The sequence below is a fragment of the Pleurodeles waltl genome, chromosome 6 (genome assembly GCF_031143425.1).
Source record: "Pleurodeles waltl isolate 20211129_DDA chromosome 6, aPleWal1.hap1.20221129, whole genome shotgun sequence".
NCBI lineage: Eukaryota > Metazoa > Chordata > Amphibia > Caudata > Salamandridae > Pleurodeles > Pleurodeles waltl.
The window spans coordinates 283,032,748-283,050,808 of record NC_090445.1 but is presented as its reverse complement, the minus strand read 5'-3'; the positions used below and the strand labels follow the sequence as shown (position 1 = coordinate 283,050,808).

Genomic DNA, 18,061 nt, shown 5'->3' with positions numbered 1-18,061 from the left:
ACAGGTTTGGTAGGTTTCCCTAGGTGGCGGCTGAGCTAGAGGCCAAAATCTACAGGTAGTCACTTTGCTAAAAACAGCTCTGTTTTCTGTGATATGTCCACGTTGTGTTTTGGGGCATATCCTGTCGCGGGCGCTAGGCCTACCCACACAAGTGAGGTATCATTTTTATCGGGAGACGTGGGGGAACGCTGAGTGGAAGGAAATTTGTGGCTCCTCTCAGATTCCAGAACTTTCTGCCACAGAAATGTGAGGAACATGTGTTTTTTTAGCCAAATTTTGAGGTTTGCAAAGGATTCTGGGTAACAGAACCTGGTCCGAGCCACACAAGTCACCCCTCCTTGGATTCCCCTAGGTCTCTAGTTTTCAGAAATGCACAGGTTTGGTAGGTTTCCCTAGGTGGCGGCTGAGCTAGAGGCCAAAATCTACAGGTAGTCACTTTGCTAAAAACAGCTCTGTTTTCTGTGATATGTCCACGTTGTGTTTTGGGGCATATCCTGTCGCGGGCGCTAGGCCTACCCACACAAGTGAGGTATCATTTTTATCGGGAGACGTGGGGGAATGCTGGGTGGAAGGAAATTTGTGGCTCCTCTCAGATTCCAGAACTTTCTGCCACAGAAATGTGAGGAACATGTGTTTTTTTAGCCAAATTGTGAGGTTTGCAAAGGATTCTGGGTAACAGAACCTGGTCCGAGCCACACAAGTCACCCCTCCTTGGATTCCCCTAGGTCTCTAGTTTTCAGAAATGCACAGGTTTGGTAGGTTTCCCTAGGTGGCGGCTGAGCTAGAGGCCAAAATCTACAGGTAGTCACTTTGCTAAAAACAGCTCTGTTTTCTGTGATATGTCCACGTTGTGTTTTGGGGCATATCCTGTCGCGGGTGCTAGGCCTACCCACACAAGTGAGGTATCATTTTTATCGGGAGACGTGGGGGAACGCTGGGTGGAAGGAAATTTGTGGCTCCTCTCAGATTCCAGAACTTTCTGCCACAGAAATGTGAGGAACATGTGTTTTTTTAGCCAAATTTTGAGGTTTGCAAAGGATTCTGGGTAACAGAACCTGGTCCGAGCCACACAAGTCACCCCTCCTTGGATTCCCCTAGGTCTCTAGTTTTCAGAAATGCACAGGTTTGGTAGGTTTCCCTAGGTGGCGGCTGAGCTAGAGGCCAAAATCTACAGGTAGTCACTTTGCTAAAAACAGCTCTGTTTTCTGTGATGTGTCCACGTTGTGTTTTGGGGCATATCCTGTCGCGGGTGCTAGGCCTACCCACACAAGTGAGGTACCATTTTTATCAGGAGACTTGGGGGAACATAGAATAGAAAAACAAGTACTATTGCCCCTTGTCTTTCTCTACATTTTTTCCTTCCAAATATAGGAGTGTGTGTAAAAAAGACATCTATTTGAGAAATTCCCTGTAATTCACGTGCTACTATGGTCACCCCGGAATTCAGAGATGTGCAAATAACCACTGCTCCTCAACACCTTATCTTGTGCCCTTTTTGGAAATGCAAAGGTTTTCTTGATAGCAATTTTTTACTCCTTATATTTCAGCAAATGAATTGCTGTATACCCGGTATAGAATGAAAACGCACTGCAGGGTGCAGCTCATTTATTGGCTCTGGGTTCCTCGGGTTCTTGATGAACCTACAAACCGTATATATCCCCGCAACCAGAGGAGTCCAGCAGACGTAACGGTATATTGCTTTCGATAATCTGACATTGCAGGGAAAAGTTACAGAGTAAAACGTAGAGAAAAATTTATGGGTTTTTTCACCTCAATTTCAATATTTTTCTTTTTCAGCTGTTATTTTCTGTAGGAAACCCTTGTAGGATCTACACAAATGACCCCTTGCTGAATTCAGAATTTTGTCTACTTTTCAGAAATGTTTAGGTTTCTGGGATCCAGCATTGGTTTCATGACCATTCCTGTCACTGACTGGAAGGAGGCTGAAAGCACAAAAAATTGCACAAATGGGGTATGCCCCAGTAAAATGCCAAAATTGTGTTGAAAAATTGGGTTTTCTGATTCAAGTCTGCCTGTTCCTGAAAGCTGGGAAGCTGCTGAGTTTAGCACTGCAAACCCTTTGTTGATGCCATTTTCAGGGGAAAAACCACAAGCCTTCTTCTGCAGCCACTTTTTCCAATTTTTTTGAAAAAAACGAAATTTTCACTGTATTTTGGCCAATTTCTTGGCCTCCTTCAGGGGAACCCACAAAGTCTGGGTACCTCTAGAATCCCCAAATAGGCAAAAAAAGGCCCGGCACAGGAGGGGGAAAAGGCCTGGCAGCGAAGGGGTTAAAGACGAACTCCTTTCCGAGGTGTCTAATATACATAAGTACAAGAGTCGGTGCTGTATCATGGCTGTATGGAACATACATTCTATGTTACGAATGAGAACGTTTAAGATATAGAGTCTTTTATATCATTAAAGTCCAACAAACACCCTCATTAAAGGCCAACAAACACCCTGTAGTGATCTTGAATGTTTCAATATGGCCGCCAGTGTATCTTTTGCAACTTAACTCTCTGAGATGCGCTCATTTCCTGTCCTCTTTCGATTTCTCTGCAGCGCAGCCTGCCTCTTCCTGCTTACAGGCTGTGCCTCCGGTGCTGGAGATATACTACCTGCTGCCTCCTGTGATGGCACATCTGATGACCCTTTGTAGAGAGGTGTAAGGTAAGATGGGTTCTGCCGTTCTCCTGATTGTAATTATATATTTCCCTTTGTATTCATAGACTGCTTTTCAATGTGGTTATGCTTTATTGGTTTCTATCATCTGTCATCTGACAGTGTATCATCACTGCTAGACGAGGCTTTTTGTGTTGGGCTGTCCTGTTGTGGTGTGTCTGGTACGCCTCACTGATATGTGTTTTGTGTTTTTAGAGCCATGGCAACGGGGCGGTCCGCGTTCACAGCAGTGTATATCGTTCGTAACAATTATTGTACTTTTTCCCCTTCTGATGTTCTGGTGCTGCTCGGCTGGAATTTGGTCACGGTTTCTCTGATTTTTATCTCTACTTTCTATTCTACTTGTGTACATAAGTATTTTATGCAGAGCGACCCTTTAAATCCGCGTCCCAGCCCCGTTGTCTGATCGTATCGCTCACTTGCTTCCTTCCTTCCCGCCTCCTCGACTTCCCTGTTCCTGATACCTTATGGTTGTTTTTTTGTGCCACCTTGTAGCTGCTACATTTACCCACATCCTTATACCTCTTTTTAGGGGCGTGATTGGGGCTGTCTGGTACCAGGTCCTCTTCTCATTTATTTACTCAAGCAATGTCTCTGTAACATTGTATATAGTCTCTCGCATACTGTATATACGTTCCAGCGCAGTGACACTTTATTACTGCTCTTTTTTGTTATATTTATTTATTTTCCTGAGTGGTTTGTAAACCAATGTCTGTCACCTAGTAATAGCTTCGTAATGCTTCTGATGCTGGACACTGCATGGTAATTACATTCCGTAGGCTGTCAGAGTCTGACTGCGGAGAACCCGCCAACCTGCATTCTTCAAATACACAGGCGGAAGAATAGATTTAGACAAGGGTTTTTTGAAGAGTTTTCCTTCTGGTGAGTATTTTGAATCAGAGGTAGTTGGGTTCTGCCTTAGTTTTGAGGTCCACTGTACACCAGAGTTTAGGGTCAAAAAGTCCCATGTCTAGCGATGATTTGACTTTGAGGTAGCGGTACTGTGGCTCCGCTTGTCAGTGACGTTGAATCTGTTACTCATCTCACGCCATTATGACAGTCCTGCTTTTCGCTGTGTATGGGTTTAGGGGTTGGTTGTGGGAGCTGGGGTACCTGGGTACGAAGTTACGAGTGGAGCAGAGTGATCTTGTTCTTGCAGAGAGGGTAGCCGCGGTCACAGTCATTGATGAGCCTGTACTTCTCCCCTTCTGGCGCACAAAGGGATCATTCACGTGCCTTTATTATCTTAGTTTGTCTATGACACCAACATGCTTCGCTCCAGAATGCTGTCATATTTTTAAAATGAAAATATCTAAATTTGATCTGTTATATATTTCCCCAAACCCTCTCTGCCTCAAAGCACGGTAATGAGGAGTTGTAGCGGAGTTTTGTCGGAAATTCATGTAAGCCCAATACGAATAAGCAATACGTAACTTTATGCAGCTCTGGAACTTGAATCACTTTTATGATTTGTGATTCGAAATGTTGTCTGAGAGAGATTGTCTAGATATGAGTGCCCCCATGCAGCCTGTTCCATGATGTGGGACCCTACTTTTCAAAACTATTGCTTCCCTTTGAGCTTACACTGTGCTTTTGGGAATGCAGTGTTTATCATTGGACAAGTAGAGGGTCGTACTGAGGTAGTGTTATATTTTGCTGCAGTACTATTTAGGGGATTTTTTCGTGGGTGGTCCTTTATAGGAAGACGCAGCGGATTTTAGATCTTTATAAGTGGTATTTAAAAAACAAAACTAATTTTTGTCAATCTCAGACGATGAAGTTAGACTTGTCCCGTAGTAGAAATAGGAACATTAATTCTTCATTTTCATAAAGATGCTAGCTTCGTGTGGTTCTGTATTGTGAGTTTCTGGCTAGCTAACATTGCATCTGCGTCTACGGAATTATGTTGTATGCAAGCGGAGAGCTGTACGGTGAAAACGTGTCTCCAATGAAGGTTTACCTGTAATCAGTACCAATTGATGTTCTATTTACTGGATAAAGTACAATAGGCACTTTGTTTATTAATATTATGTAATTATATTTATTTGCCTGATATATATCCTAATCTATGATGTATTGATTTATTGTATTGACAGTGTTAACTGTATGTTTATATAGTGGTGGCATATATGTATACATACGTGCTCTCTCCCTTTGGTTGATGATGATTTGCTTTTTACTTTGTAGTACAACATGTATATTTCACTAACTAAAACTGGTGAAATGAGTTTAAATACAACAATGAGAATGATTATGGAAACTCTTCATCGTGTAGCTTCCAGTAAAGACAGAGATAACATAAAACGATCCTTCCTCAAGCAGATTGATCAATTTGGTTCCGTTTAGATAAAGTATGCACTTCAGACCCTGTCCATAATTTTCTGATGTAGGCTATATCGCCTGAAAACATCTGAATTCAATGGCCTCTGTATTTTATTCAAATTGCATGGTGAAATTGCAATATTAATTTTTGAAATTATTCATGCTGCCTTTAAATCGGGCAGTTTCAATTACGTAAGGCATCGTGTACCGTTGGAATCTCGTTTTAAATTGCTCTTCTCTTTGTTGTGATATAGTTAGCGACTGCTTTTTATTTGCAGGAAAGTATTGTGAAATCGTGGTCACTTTAAAACCTCTAACTTAAATCCTTTGTTCCTGTTATTAAAGTATTTTTGCCTGTACACTTTTGCATTTAGCAATCGGAAAACACAGCCTGCAACTTTTCGGCGTGGGTTTTGCATGTGTGACAGATTTCTAACTACTTCCCTGTCTGCTTTTTTACTGTAGGTTGCTGTACCTTAGAGTTTCTAGAAACACGATCAGGGCTATAAGCAGCCCTGCGCCCAAGGAATTCTCTGTTCCAAGACCACTACAATGTACGGTTTTGGATATGGAACGAAAATGGTTTATTGTACCAGAAAATATGATCGCAAAGTGTGAGGTGCATGCCAGATCCTATTCTCTGGGAAAAAAACTCTTCTTCTTTACTCCTCACTCTAAGTGGGGGTGTGGGATAGGCACCACTTAAACTACATCGTACCCACTTACTTTAGAGTCAAGGCATGCTAATAGTTATCATTCCTGTATCTGCACAGGCCCCACTTGTGCACGACTTTCACAGCACTTAGCATTCGCCCTGCCTTGCACATAGTTCATTCTTGAAGGTTTCATACTGTCTCTTCAACTATACCTCACTTTGGATAACAAACAATACCCCAAGACAGGCAATAAAGGGAACAAGAAAATGACACGAAATGGAGAAATAAAAAATTATTAATGTAAAGAGGAAGATACATTGGGCCATAGGTAGGTAGAGAACTATGGGTGTGGAAGTATGGGCTGGGTTACTATACCATAGGCGGTTAATGTTATGTTATATGTAGAGATCAGGGCATTTGAGAGTATGCATTGGTGTGACACAGGCAGGTAAAAGGTAGAAATGCAGAGGTAAAAAAGATATTGGGATAGAGGTAGGCTAGATTATAGACAGTGGTAAATGTGCTAGCGGTTAAGCATGTGTCATGGTAGTTAGGTAAAGGCTGAGGTTCAGTGGCTACAGTAGAGGTACTAGGAATAGTTAGGAGTAGAATTACTAATGTGAAGGTAGGTGGGTGAGGACGGCCATAGAGGTACAAGGATAAGGGGTGTAGGTGGAGTAGAAATAGCAGGGTGTGGGCAGTGTTGTGTAGGTAGGAGGTGGAGAAATTACAGTATGGGCAGTGATAAAGGTGTTTGGGTAGGAGTAGTAGTGAAGAGTAATAGGTAGGTGTTCAGGTAATATAGTATTGGCGTGTGTTGAGATACTATATGGTGAAGTACCATATATTTTTAGGGTCGGTTCTAGTCTAAAGGTGCTAGCGCGCCAGGATTGGGCAGAGAAGCAAGAGGCAGAAAAACTAGGGTGTAGGTGCAAAGATATGTCATTGTAGAGAGTACAGGTTTATTAGTGGGGTAGAAAATAAGGTTAAGAGTAGAAGGGTTTAGATAGCTGAGGTACAAGGGTGTAGGTGGGATGGAGACTCTAGGGTATAGGTAGTGGCAGAAGTAAAGCGGTACAGGTGTAGGAAAGGTGTAAGGGAAAATGGAAGAGTAGTGGGCAGGGGACAAGAAAAGTAATGTTGAGGTAGAAAAAAGGATAACTAGCTATGGTATAGGAATATTCAAGAAGAGAGGAAAGATGCGGAGGGGTGGGATAGATGGAAGTAAAGAAAGAATGGATTTATGTGATTCTGGAACAAAACAGAGTGTAGTCATTTTTTCCGGCTTGAAGAGCATTCCCCAGTATGGGATTGACCTCTTGGGAATGACATTCAGTTGAAAAAAATTAAGTGAACTGGTTATTGGATAAAAGTTCTCCAGTACAGTTTTCCTCAAATGTGCTTCCTTCGTAATCACATGCAACTGTCTTATCTGTTGGTGTTATGTTTTTCGGAGTGATGGCCCAAGAACACTTGCCCCTTCTCATACCTGGCCAATACACTTGCCAGGAGTGCTTATTTAAGTCAAGTATAACCATTGCTGATCATTTTTTCAAAACCTGCAGTCCCTCTAGAACCCACTGCAGGGACGATTAATGATATGCATATTGCCCTCCATTACTGATAAAGCGCCCTCCTTTTTAGGTCAAGCTTAAGCGATGGCCTCTTGTATACTTCTTGGGCTTAAAGACATTTCATTTCCTCATGTCAGTGTCATTTAAAAATCCTTCCTTGCTAGTGATCAGTCATGCCTCTTTATCCCTCTTTTTTCTTTTTGGGAGCAAAGACCAACTGCTGTATAATTTCGCTTTGTCCGGTTTATCTCCTCTTTAGGGGACTTTTTTTGCCTCGTTTCCTGCTCGTGTTTGGGGAAGCTTCAGTTTTCATTTGCAGAGCATTCTTGCTCTCAGCTTACCTTCGCTTCCCTTTAAACAAGGCTGTAAATCAGACTGTACTCTTGGTCACATTTGCTTTTCTTTGGATCTCTGCGCCTAGTGTGCCTGAGTGCGTCCCCGGTGGTGGGAGGCCCACTTGTTTATTTAATTACTTGTTTTAACTTTGAAGGCTTTATATAAATACCAGCTACATTACACAAAGACATATTCATTTTTTGTAGGCACAGGGAGATTAAGTGTTGTTGAGTCGATGCCGTGGCTCAAACCTGAGTCCCCAGTTCCAAAGTCAGCAGCTGTAGCCCTTGCTCCACACCTTCTCCCTGTTTTGAGCAGGTTTCTGTGGAGCGCATGAGGCATTCCAGCTCTTTTAATTGTTGCAGCGAGGCACGCCCCACTTAGGGTAGAGCGCCCCCCCCGTAGTGGGGGGGTGCGGGCCATTAGGGGACGGGGCCTCCGAGGCCCTGGGGCACTCCCTTCCCCCCCCCCTGCCGGGGGGTGCCGAGTTCGGCCAGATTTCCGCCCTGACGCCTCGCGAGGCGTTGGGGGCGGAAGTCATACCCCAGGGGGCACATCGTGGGGACGACGTTGGCCGGCCGCCGTTTCCGGCCGCCGCACACTGGTGGGGGGCTATTTAAAGGCCCCCCAAAGAAGGTTATTCCTTCTTTACTTGTGTGCGGCGGCGGGACCTGGCGTGCGGCCCGCTTTTGGAGAGTCCTTCCTGCTTCGCGTCACCTGAAGGATTCCGGCTTCTCCCCTCGTTTTGATCGTCTGCTGCCAGTTGGGTGAGGTTTTGCGGCGTCGGGACCTGGCGTGCTGTCCACTTTTGGAGAGTCCTTCCTGCTTCGCGTCACCTGGAGGACTCCGGCTTCTCCCCTAGTTTTCGTCGTCTGCTGCCTTCGTGGAAGTCCTTCCTGATTGTAAGTATCAAAAGCGCAGCGCGAGTGGCGTGCCGGGCGGCCGGCTAATTATTGCGGGGTTTTTCTTGCGTGTGCAGCCCGGTTCGGAGCCGGTTTGCTTTGCGCTCTAAGTGGCGTGCCGGGCCCCCTGCTTTCCAGCCGCGTGGGGGGGGGCAGTTTAACGCGCAGCCTCGGGGGCGCGTCCAGCTCGGTGCCTGAGCCGGATTTCTTCGTGTCCAGACTTATTCAATTTCAGGGCAGCCGGCTAAAGTATTTGTAGGAGTGGGGGTCGCAGGAAAAAACCTCACATGTGGCGAGCAGCGCTTTGCAAACACGCGCTGTGTTAACTGCCCGGGTTTTTTTTAGTTTAAGCGCTCGCAATTTTAAACGCGCGATCAAGTGGTGGGCAGTGCGATTTCCCGACGCCCTGGACAATTTTGATAAACACGCGTTGGGCGAACTGGTCTTTTTTCGTTGTGTTCAGTGTTTGTAATTTTCTGCCTTTGCAATTTTATGTAAAGTTGTGGTTTTTTCACCTGGGGGGCTGACAGTGGTTGCATAACATTGGTATTGTAATTTATCGTGCTTTAGCACAGTGTTAGGCCACCTGCCTGTGTAGTCCTTTATGTGTATGAGCCATTATTAAGAGGTGGCCCATTTGCAGGCAGCCAAAGAGGGGCTAGCCTGTGTGTTTGCATTAATTATTTGGCAGTTGAGCCACACTTAATTTTCACTGTGGTTACCCTGTGTGGTTGCATTAATTATTTGGCAGTTGAGCCACACTTAATTGTCACTGTGGTAGCTTGGTGTTGCCTTAGTTAAAGTTATTGCATCCATTACTGCAGATTGGTTTCTTCAGCTCTCTTTTGATTTATGCGTGGTGGACACAGGATTAAGGGGTTTCAATTTGTAGACATTTGGGATCCCTGTGTTTGATTGTTTTTTGCCTCTGATTTCTTTTCAGGTCGTACCCCCTATATAAAAAAAAAAAAAAAGGGGGGTTATACTGTGAATTGGGCAGTCCTTTACAATTGGTGATAGCTATAAGGGCAGGTCACCATGCCACCTAAGAAGGCCTGCACCCCAAAAGGGAGGGAGCGCGACCCCGATTTGTCCCAGCTGCTGAGATTAGTCTTGGAAAATTGGGGAGTGAGGAACCCAGTGTAGCCAGAGAGGCTCCTAAAAAAGATGGGGGCAGGGAGAAGGGTTCCCGCCCTAAGCGGTCCCACGTGGCCCCCAATGCGGCTTCTCCCCCAGTTAAGCGTAGAAGGAATGCAAAAGCGCAGGTGCCAGCCACCATCATTCTGACGCCCCCCACAGCGGCACCGGCAACCATCATTCTGTCACCTCATGCAGCAACCAGCCTCTCAGAACAGTTGAGCGTGCCCGTTGCCGCGGCCCCGCTCACTGACCCACTCCCCACGCCACAAGTTCTTAACTCGGGCTCCACGGCCCCCGCGGGCGTGGGTATAGAGGGAGTCCTGGCTGATATTCGTAATTCCTTGGCGGCCTTAGCACCAACAGCGCAGACCGGGCCATCTCCCACACCGCTTCAGGGGGTAGTTTCTCCCGCGCCATCCGGTCCACCGCCTGTGGGATTCCACGATTCCCGGGCGAATGATCAAGAGCCATCCAGGCTGGCGCTAATGGAAGTCTCTAAACTATTGGCCGGTATTAACGCACCGTCTACCACCGCCTCACCACCCACTGCCCCATGGGGGGCGGACATGTCATGGCAAAACACAGTGGCTGATTTAAAACGCCAGGTAGACTCCCTAGTTGCAGCGCACTCCTCAAACTTGCGGCAGGCCGCGATCAGTAGCCCGTGTGTCGCCCTGGCACCGAGCATTGGTCTCCCATCTCCTCCACCGGTTCAGGACGTCCAGCCCAACTCAAGCAAACTTCCGAATCCGGACATCCCGGTCAAGGAAGGGATGACAGACTCATTATTATCCAGACCAGGTAAGCTGGCAGCCCACGTTAGCGCTGAAACAAGGGAAAAAATATGGAAGGGAGACTTTGTGGACATTTTTTCTTTAATAAGGGCAAAAAGAAGGGAGATGGAAGGGAAGGAGAAGGAACATAAATCATCTTCCTATGGCGAAAGAAAGCCAAGGATTGAAGAAAACATCACAAATTGGCTATTTGGCTTTAATGTTTTTATGTCAATCCTGTTGGAAAAAAACCCAGAGTTGGGCACCTCTTTGATTTATTATGCCAATAAGATATTGAAGGCTCAACACGCGTACGGGGGGTCTGCCTGGTTGGAGTATGATAGGGATTTTCGTTGGGCAAAAGTAGAGGACCCCTCCATCGGGTGGGATCAAACAGAAGTGAATGTGTGGCTCGAATGTGTTAACAACAAGGTCCCAGGGAGGCAGCCCTTTCGGCCCCAGTTGTCCGGTGAGAAGAAAGGGTCTTGCTGGGCATTTAACAGAAGGTCATGTTCACGTCCCGCAGGAACATGCAAGTTCAAGCATAACTGTTCCTTTTGTGGCCACCCGTCCCATCCTGAATCCAAGTGCATTAAGAAATCTAAAGAGCGGGGTCGGGACCCCAGTAAACCATCAAATTGATTCTCCTCTTCCCTCCCCGGTCAGGTTAGAAGCCTTACGCCCTTGGTTACAGGCTTACCCTTCTGCGGACGCGGCTTCAGTACTTCTTAACGGTTTTTCCTTTGGCTTCAGGATCCCCGCCCCGAATGTCTCTCCGGTAGATCATTGTAAGAACCTAACATCTGCCTTGCAGAACGCTTCGGTAGTTGCAAAAAAAATAGAGAAAGAGAGGTCCCTGGGCAGGCTTGCTGGTCCTTTTAGGTGCCCTCCGCTATCTGGTTTTGTGTGTTCCCCGTGGGGAGTGGTTCCAAAAAAGGAAGCAGGACAGTTTAGATTGATCCACAATCTTTCAGCCCCTCGGGGGTCATCAGTGAACGACGCCATCGATCCGCAGCTATGTTCAGTCCGATACGCGTCAGTGGATAATGCGGTTGAGAAAGTGAGAGCGCTGGGCCGGGGGTCTATGTTAGCAAAAACCGACATTGAGTCTGCCTTCTGTTTGCTTCCCGTGCACCCTGAGGACTACCACCTGCTAGGTTTTCAATTCAGAGGGGGGTATTACTTCGACCAATGCATGCCCATGGGTTGCAGCATATCTTGCAGTTATTTCGAGCAATTCAGCTCCTTTCTTCAGTGGGTATTCTCACAACGTACGGGACACCGGGAGGTCATTCATTACCTGGACGACTTCCTGATTCTGGGACCCCCCAATTCTGACAGGTGCAGGTGGGCTCTTCAAGCTTTAATCGCTTTGTTCAAATAATTTGGGGTGCCTTTGGCCCCCGAGAAAACAGTCGGCCCTTCTACTTGCATCACTTTCCTGGGAATTGAAATTTACTCCTTGGCCGGGGAGTGCCGCTTGCCTTTAGATAAACTGTTGGCTTTCAAGGAGTCCATTAAATTTATATTGTCTCAGGAAAAGGTGACTCTGCACCAGCTTCAGGTACTGGTGGGTCAGCTGAACTTTGCGCTAAGAATTATCCCTATGGGTCGCCCCTTTTCTAGGTCAATAGCTCGCTCAATGACGGGGCTAAAAGAAAAACACCACCACACCAGGCTGTCCAGAGAGGTTAGAGACGACCTGAGGCTGTGGGATTTGTTCCTTAGGACATTCAACGGGTCGGTCATTTGGCCGCAGAAAGCAATACCCAGCCCTACGCTGGGCCTATACACTGACTCTGCGGGAAGCATAGGCTTCGGCGCAATTTTGGGCCCATTATGGTGCAGGGCAGACTGGCCTAGGGACTGGGTCAGATGGGTTTGGACCAAGAATATAGCCTTCTTGGAATTATTCCCAATCGTGGTCGCTGTAAACATCTGGGCTAAGGAGTTCAGGAACAGGGTGGTAATTTTCTGGTCTGATAACATGGCGGTGGTAGAGGTTATCAACCGGCAAGGGGCTTCATGTCCTTTGGTTTTGCGCCTTTTGAAACACCTGATTCTGGCTTGTCTTCAGCATAACATCACGTTCCAAGCGAAGCACGTGCCTGGGGTGCATAACAACGCAGCTGACGCATTGTCTCGTTCATTGATGCAGGAATCTTTGCGGTATCACCCCCAGGCGAAGGAGAAGATGACGGAGTTCCCAGAATCTCTGTGGAAGATTGGTGCCCCTCCCTCCCAGATTTAGTAGCGTTATCCTTGGCCCCACGCACAAAAACAGCTTACGAGAACAGTTTTTTACTTTACAGGCGTTTCTTGCATGCTCGGCATATGGCAGACACCTTTTCTGAGCCAGCAATAGGGGCATTCCTTAAACATCTGCGCAGCCTAGGGCGTCCGGTGTCATGCGCAAAGGCACATTTGGCGGCGATACGTTTCTTCGCAAAAATAGTTCAATTGGAGAGGCCTCTGAATAATTTTATCATAAAACAAGCCTTGAGGGGTTGGGCCAAGGGATCCCCGAGTAGCTCGGATGCCAGGCGTTCCGTCACCCCTCCTTTGCTGGAAGGGATTTTAAGGGCGCTTCACACCGTCTGCTCTTCACCCACCGAGGCAGCGTTTTTCGCCGCGGCCTTCACTTTGGCTTTTTACGGAGCTTTCCGCATCAGCGAGTTGGTAGGCTCCTCCAAGGGTGACCACTTGGGGGGCCTACAGCGGGAAGACGTAACGATCTGCAGGGGGGCACTGCACATTATGTTGCGTAAATCAAAGACCGACCAGCTGAAAAAAGGAACACGCATCACACTAGGTGAGGCGCCTGGTTCCCCCTTATGCCCTGTGTTAATCACAAACAAATACATGGCGGTGCGCCCTATGGCTGAGCCTCCGGCCTTCTTCATCCACCCGGGCGGAGACTGCCTCTCACGCTACCAGTTCGCGGAAGTATTTAAATTGTCCCTAAAATCAATTGGAGTGGATCAAAAGGGTTATTCATCCCATTCCTTTAGAATTGGCGCAGCCACGGCGGCAGCAGCAGCAGGCCTTCCAGCGTCCGCTGTAAAAAATATAGGTTGTTGGTCTTCGGAATGTTACAAACGTTACATCAGGCCAGAGTTGGAGTAACAGGGACTGGGTTGCTCGGTGGTGTTGTCTCACGCGCATGTTTTCTTTTCTTTCAGTCAAATGCCTCAGCGAGTAGTCTGGGTATTGGGCCATTCATTTGTCCGTCGGGCGGCATACCGGTTGCAACAGCTCCGTGAGTCGAAACCGGCAGACTTGCACAGTGTGGCTTTTCGGTGGTGCGGCATTGGCGGAGGAGGCATCACCCAGCTGCAACATTTGGTCGAATTGGCGAGTAGTCGTGGGGGACTGCAGTCTCCGGATCTGATCATCATTCACTTGGGGGGCAATGATTTGGTGCGTTTAGGCCGGAAGACCCTTCGGGAGACGGTATTTCTTGAAATTTCGAAAGTGGCAAAGCAATTCCCAAGGGCAGCATTTGCCTGGTCACACATGGTTCCACGTCTTAAGTGGGGGGCAGGGTTAAGATCTCGCACCATCAACGTATCAGTTCGCCGGCTTAATGCCGAGATGGCGAAGCTCTGCCCAGGCCCTGGGCGCCTATGGAATATCCCCCACAAACTGCTGAAAGGTATGCACATGTTTCACAGCGACCAAGTGCATTTGTCCGACGAAGGAACCAATCAATTTATTCGCGACATGTGGGGTTTTGCCCGCAGCCTCTTTTTGGGTGGGGAGGGCGAAGGACCTTTGGGGCCCTGGTCGCCCTTGTGGCGGAATTTGAGATAAAAAATGTGACTAGAAACAATAGGAGGGGGTCCCCAAGGTGGGGCCCCCACGAGGACATCTGGGATAGGATCCTGAAGTTCTGAGCCAACCAGCGGATGTACACACCAGATCAGGGGGTAAGAGCCCTCAGATCGCTGGGGGAGAACATGGGGCTCCCGCTCTTGGCTCCCCCCATTACACCCCAGGGCTGATTGGTGTTTGGAGGGGGGGCGGAACCCTAAACTGGAGGACAAGGTACCGGGTAGTCAGGGTAACCGTCCCTCCTACGGATACAGGTGAGACACGGGTCACCTGTGTGGTCCAATATGGTGGTTCAGGACAGGAAGGGATCCTGTCACACTGGTTATGGTCACAAGTAATTTCTCAGTAACATGTAAATAAAAATGTTTTCTTTATTGACTAACCTTCTTATACTTGCTATTTGATGTTTTGCTTGTCAAAGTTATGAGGTAATTTATATGATGACTTTTTGAAAATAAAAGATACTCCTTCCAACGAACAAACCATGTCGTCTCGTGCTTTCCTGGCGGGGGGAGTGTGGGCCGTCTGGAGGCCTCCGGATCCTAGGGTAGAGCGCCCCCCCCGTAGTGGGGGGGGCGCGGCCCGTTAGGGGACGGGGCCTCCGAGGCCCTGGGGCACTCCCTTCCCCCCTTTTCCCCCTGCCGGGGGGGTGCCGAGTTCGATCAGATTTCCGCCCTGACGCCTCGCGAGGCGTTGGGGGCGGAAGTCATACCCCAGGGGGCACATCGTGGGGACGACGTTGGCCGGCCGCCGTTTCCGGCCGCCGCACACTGGTGGGGGGCTATTTAAAGGCCCCCCAAAGAAGGTTATTCCTTCTTTACTTGTGTGCGGCGGCGGGACCTGGCGTGCGGCCCGCTTTTGGACCCACCCACCCTCTCCTTTATGTTAGTGGTTTGGAAGGGAGTTGGGAATTTGAGATAAAAAATGTGACTAGAAACAATAGGAGGGGGTCCCCAAGGTGGGGCCCCCACGACGACATCTGGGATAGGATCCTGAAGTTCTGAGCCAACCAGCGGATGTACACACCAGATCAGGGGGTAAGAGACCTCAGATCGCTGGGGGAGAACATGGGGCTCCCGCTCTTGGCTCCCCCATTACACCCCAGGGCTGATTGGTGTTTGGAGGGGGGGCGGAACCCTAAACTGGAGGACAAGGTACCGGGTAGTCAGGGTAACCGTCCCTCCTACGGATACAGGTGAGACACGGGTCACCTGTGTGGTCCAATATGGTGGTTCAGGACAGGAAGGGATCCTATCACACTGGTTATGGTCACAAGTAATTTCTCAGTAACATGTAAATAAAAATGTTTTCTTTATTGACTAACCTTCTTATACTTGCTATTTGATGTTTTGCTTGTCAAAGTTATGAGGTAATTTATATGATGACTTTTTGAAAATAAAAGATACTCCTTCCAACGAACAAACCATGTTGTCTCGTGCTTTCCTGGCGGGGGAGTGTGGTCCGTCTGGAGGCCTCCGGATCCTATTGTTTACATATGGTTGCCGCGCCGTCTATTGAGATGAAAGTCTCACCCAGCTCACAGGCTGTAGCCTTAATGGAAGAAGCTGGGCAGGCGAAGAGGGAGGCTTGCGGGATGTTTTTTAATTTTTTTTTAGGTCACTGCTAATAGGAAGCAGTGCAGAAATCAGTGACGCACCAAGCTCATGGAATCTAAACACAGAACAACAGAACGGAGCCCACCTTGCTAACAAGCAGAGCAGATGCTGGGGCTGGGCCGCGTGTCATGCATGCCACGCAACTGGCATCACATGCGTGCGCCACACACTTCTCAAGCTGTGAACCATGAAAGAGAGAAACCTCTTCAAAGTGAAAACGAAAATGTTTTTCAAGGCCTCAGCAAAATAAATCGCAACTACTTTTCTCCTCTAAAGAGGTTCTGTTAAAGAGTGATTTTAATCACTTCTCTGGGAAGGCCTGTCCCAGGTGTCCTCATCGTTGACTGTAGACTTTTCTTGCAAGAATCGCACTTCTCACCTTTCTCCATCACTACACAACACAACACATCTCTTGTGCTAACTACACTTCGCCACAGCCCTTTCACTCTCGCCTTTCCCTCCTGCTACCTCATTAACGCTAGGTCTATACCTAAAAATCAGGTTCCGATTTTATTCTGGAACATCCTGTATTCATCACAGAAAGTGGCTTCACAAAACTTCTAGATTTAGCTACATCCCCTACATTTCTTATTCTTTGGGGCCTCAGCTCATATGTTGGGCCACTGGAATTATGTGGCAGAGAGGACCAAATTATACGGCAGGGTTGACCAATTTATGTGGCAAGAAAAGTCCACTTATGCATTTGCAACCTGAATAGCTCTAACTCAAGCAAATGTGAGACCTATTGCATTTCAAATGCTTGTTGGAGTCTGCAGTGCTCCGATGCCTCAGTATGGTAGCACTGCATCTACAAAGTGACAGTTCAAAGTTAAGGTCCCCTGTGATTATCCATGACGGATCATTGCGCGTTCCAAAATATGCGATTTATCCAGGAACAGTGAAAGACTTGTACTGATGCATCTCAAGTTCAGTCCATTGTGCAAGCTGGCAAGTAGAGCAACCACGAAGCATCACTTCTTGGCAGGTTTCTTTAGTGTCCCAGCTGTGGTTCAGGGTCTTTATTTCTGTTTCCATAGTTCGCCTAACGGTGTTCTGTGGTCTGCCTTTCCTCTGTTCACCTTCAGGGGCCCACTGAAAGTTCAGTCATTACACAGTTTGGATTGCAGAGCTAAGAATGCCTTGTAACCACTTCTTCATATTTGTCATAGAGTCCTCATGATCGAAGACGGAGAGATCTCAGCACATACATTTTGTAATTCTTGGGCTATATGCGTTTGAAGCAGCAACAGTTTAGGTAATTAGGAGGTTTATGGTGGGTCCGGGAGTCCTTTTTAGATGTAATTTAATTTTGTTTGCAGCACTTATGGCAGTCGTTTATGCATGAAAGAATGCAGGACCCAGTGCGCTAGGGGGAGTTGTAGGATTTGGTCTCGGACCAGTAATAAAGGTATGCAAATCGTAGGTGTGGCGTTAGGAGTTTAGCTTTTTCACCGTACTCGGGGCCTGTTGTACATACTCCCGTTCAGAAACCAGGTATGTACAATTTGTACACTGACTTGTGTGCGACTGGGAACGCGAGTCGGAAATACGTAGTAAGGTTTTTAAAAATAGTAAAAATGTATTTTACAAATCCTGTGATTTGGGAATTAGGCTTTGTGACCCCAAAATACCTTTGTACATCAGGTCCATAATTTGTTGTAATAGCCCACATGTATGTTCCTGAATGCCCGACTGAAAGCAGTAATCCATTCCAAATTGATTCAGTAGGTACTATTTTCCTGTCATTGCGCTACAACGATTACAATTACGGGACACCTAATGCAAATAGCGCCACAGAAAAAGTTTGAGATAAATTGTGTTGTTCGTTTGCGGTTTGCCTACTCTGTAGTAGAAAAGCATTAGGGAATCCATTTAATATCTTTAAAAACAGAAAAATTGAAACAAGTGAACAGTCAAAAGCCTAAATACAATTGCATTTTTCGTGTATGAAATAAAACCTTTGTATTATTTAATGTATGCAGATGTGGCAGACTATTTAGCACTTAGTGTTTGTTTACAACTCAATTATTCACCCAAGTGTATACATTATTTCTCAGTGAGTAACGAAACATTGAATGTGCATTGACTCTCTTCGCCTTGCTCAAGCTTCAATTTGGCTTTTTCTGAAGAGTTACAAAAGATAACGTGTTCCTTATTAGATTCCCTCATCCCAGTGACAATTACTCCTTCATCTGGCTCTCTGTCCATTAAACCATTTATGTG

General features: G+C 47.0%; 1 protein-coding gene across 2 annotated transcripts in view; it reads left to right on the top strand.

Annotated features, from left to right (window-relative positions):
* The first annotated feature begins 2,553 nt into the window (after window positions 1-2,553).
* Window positions 2,554-18,061, top strand: part of PLEKHM1 (pleckstrin homology and RUN domain containing M1) — a 190,232-nt gene continuing 174,724 nt past the window's right edge. For both annotated transcript variants that reach the window (XM_069238079.1, XM_069238078.1), the window contains exon 1: window positions 2,554-2,673. The gene's annotated coding sequence lies outside the window, so the exon portion shown is untranslated. The remainder of the gene's footprint in view (window positions 2,674-18,061) is intronic.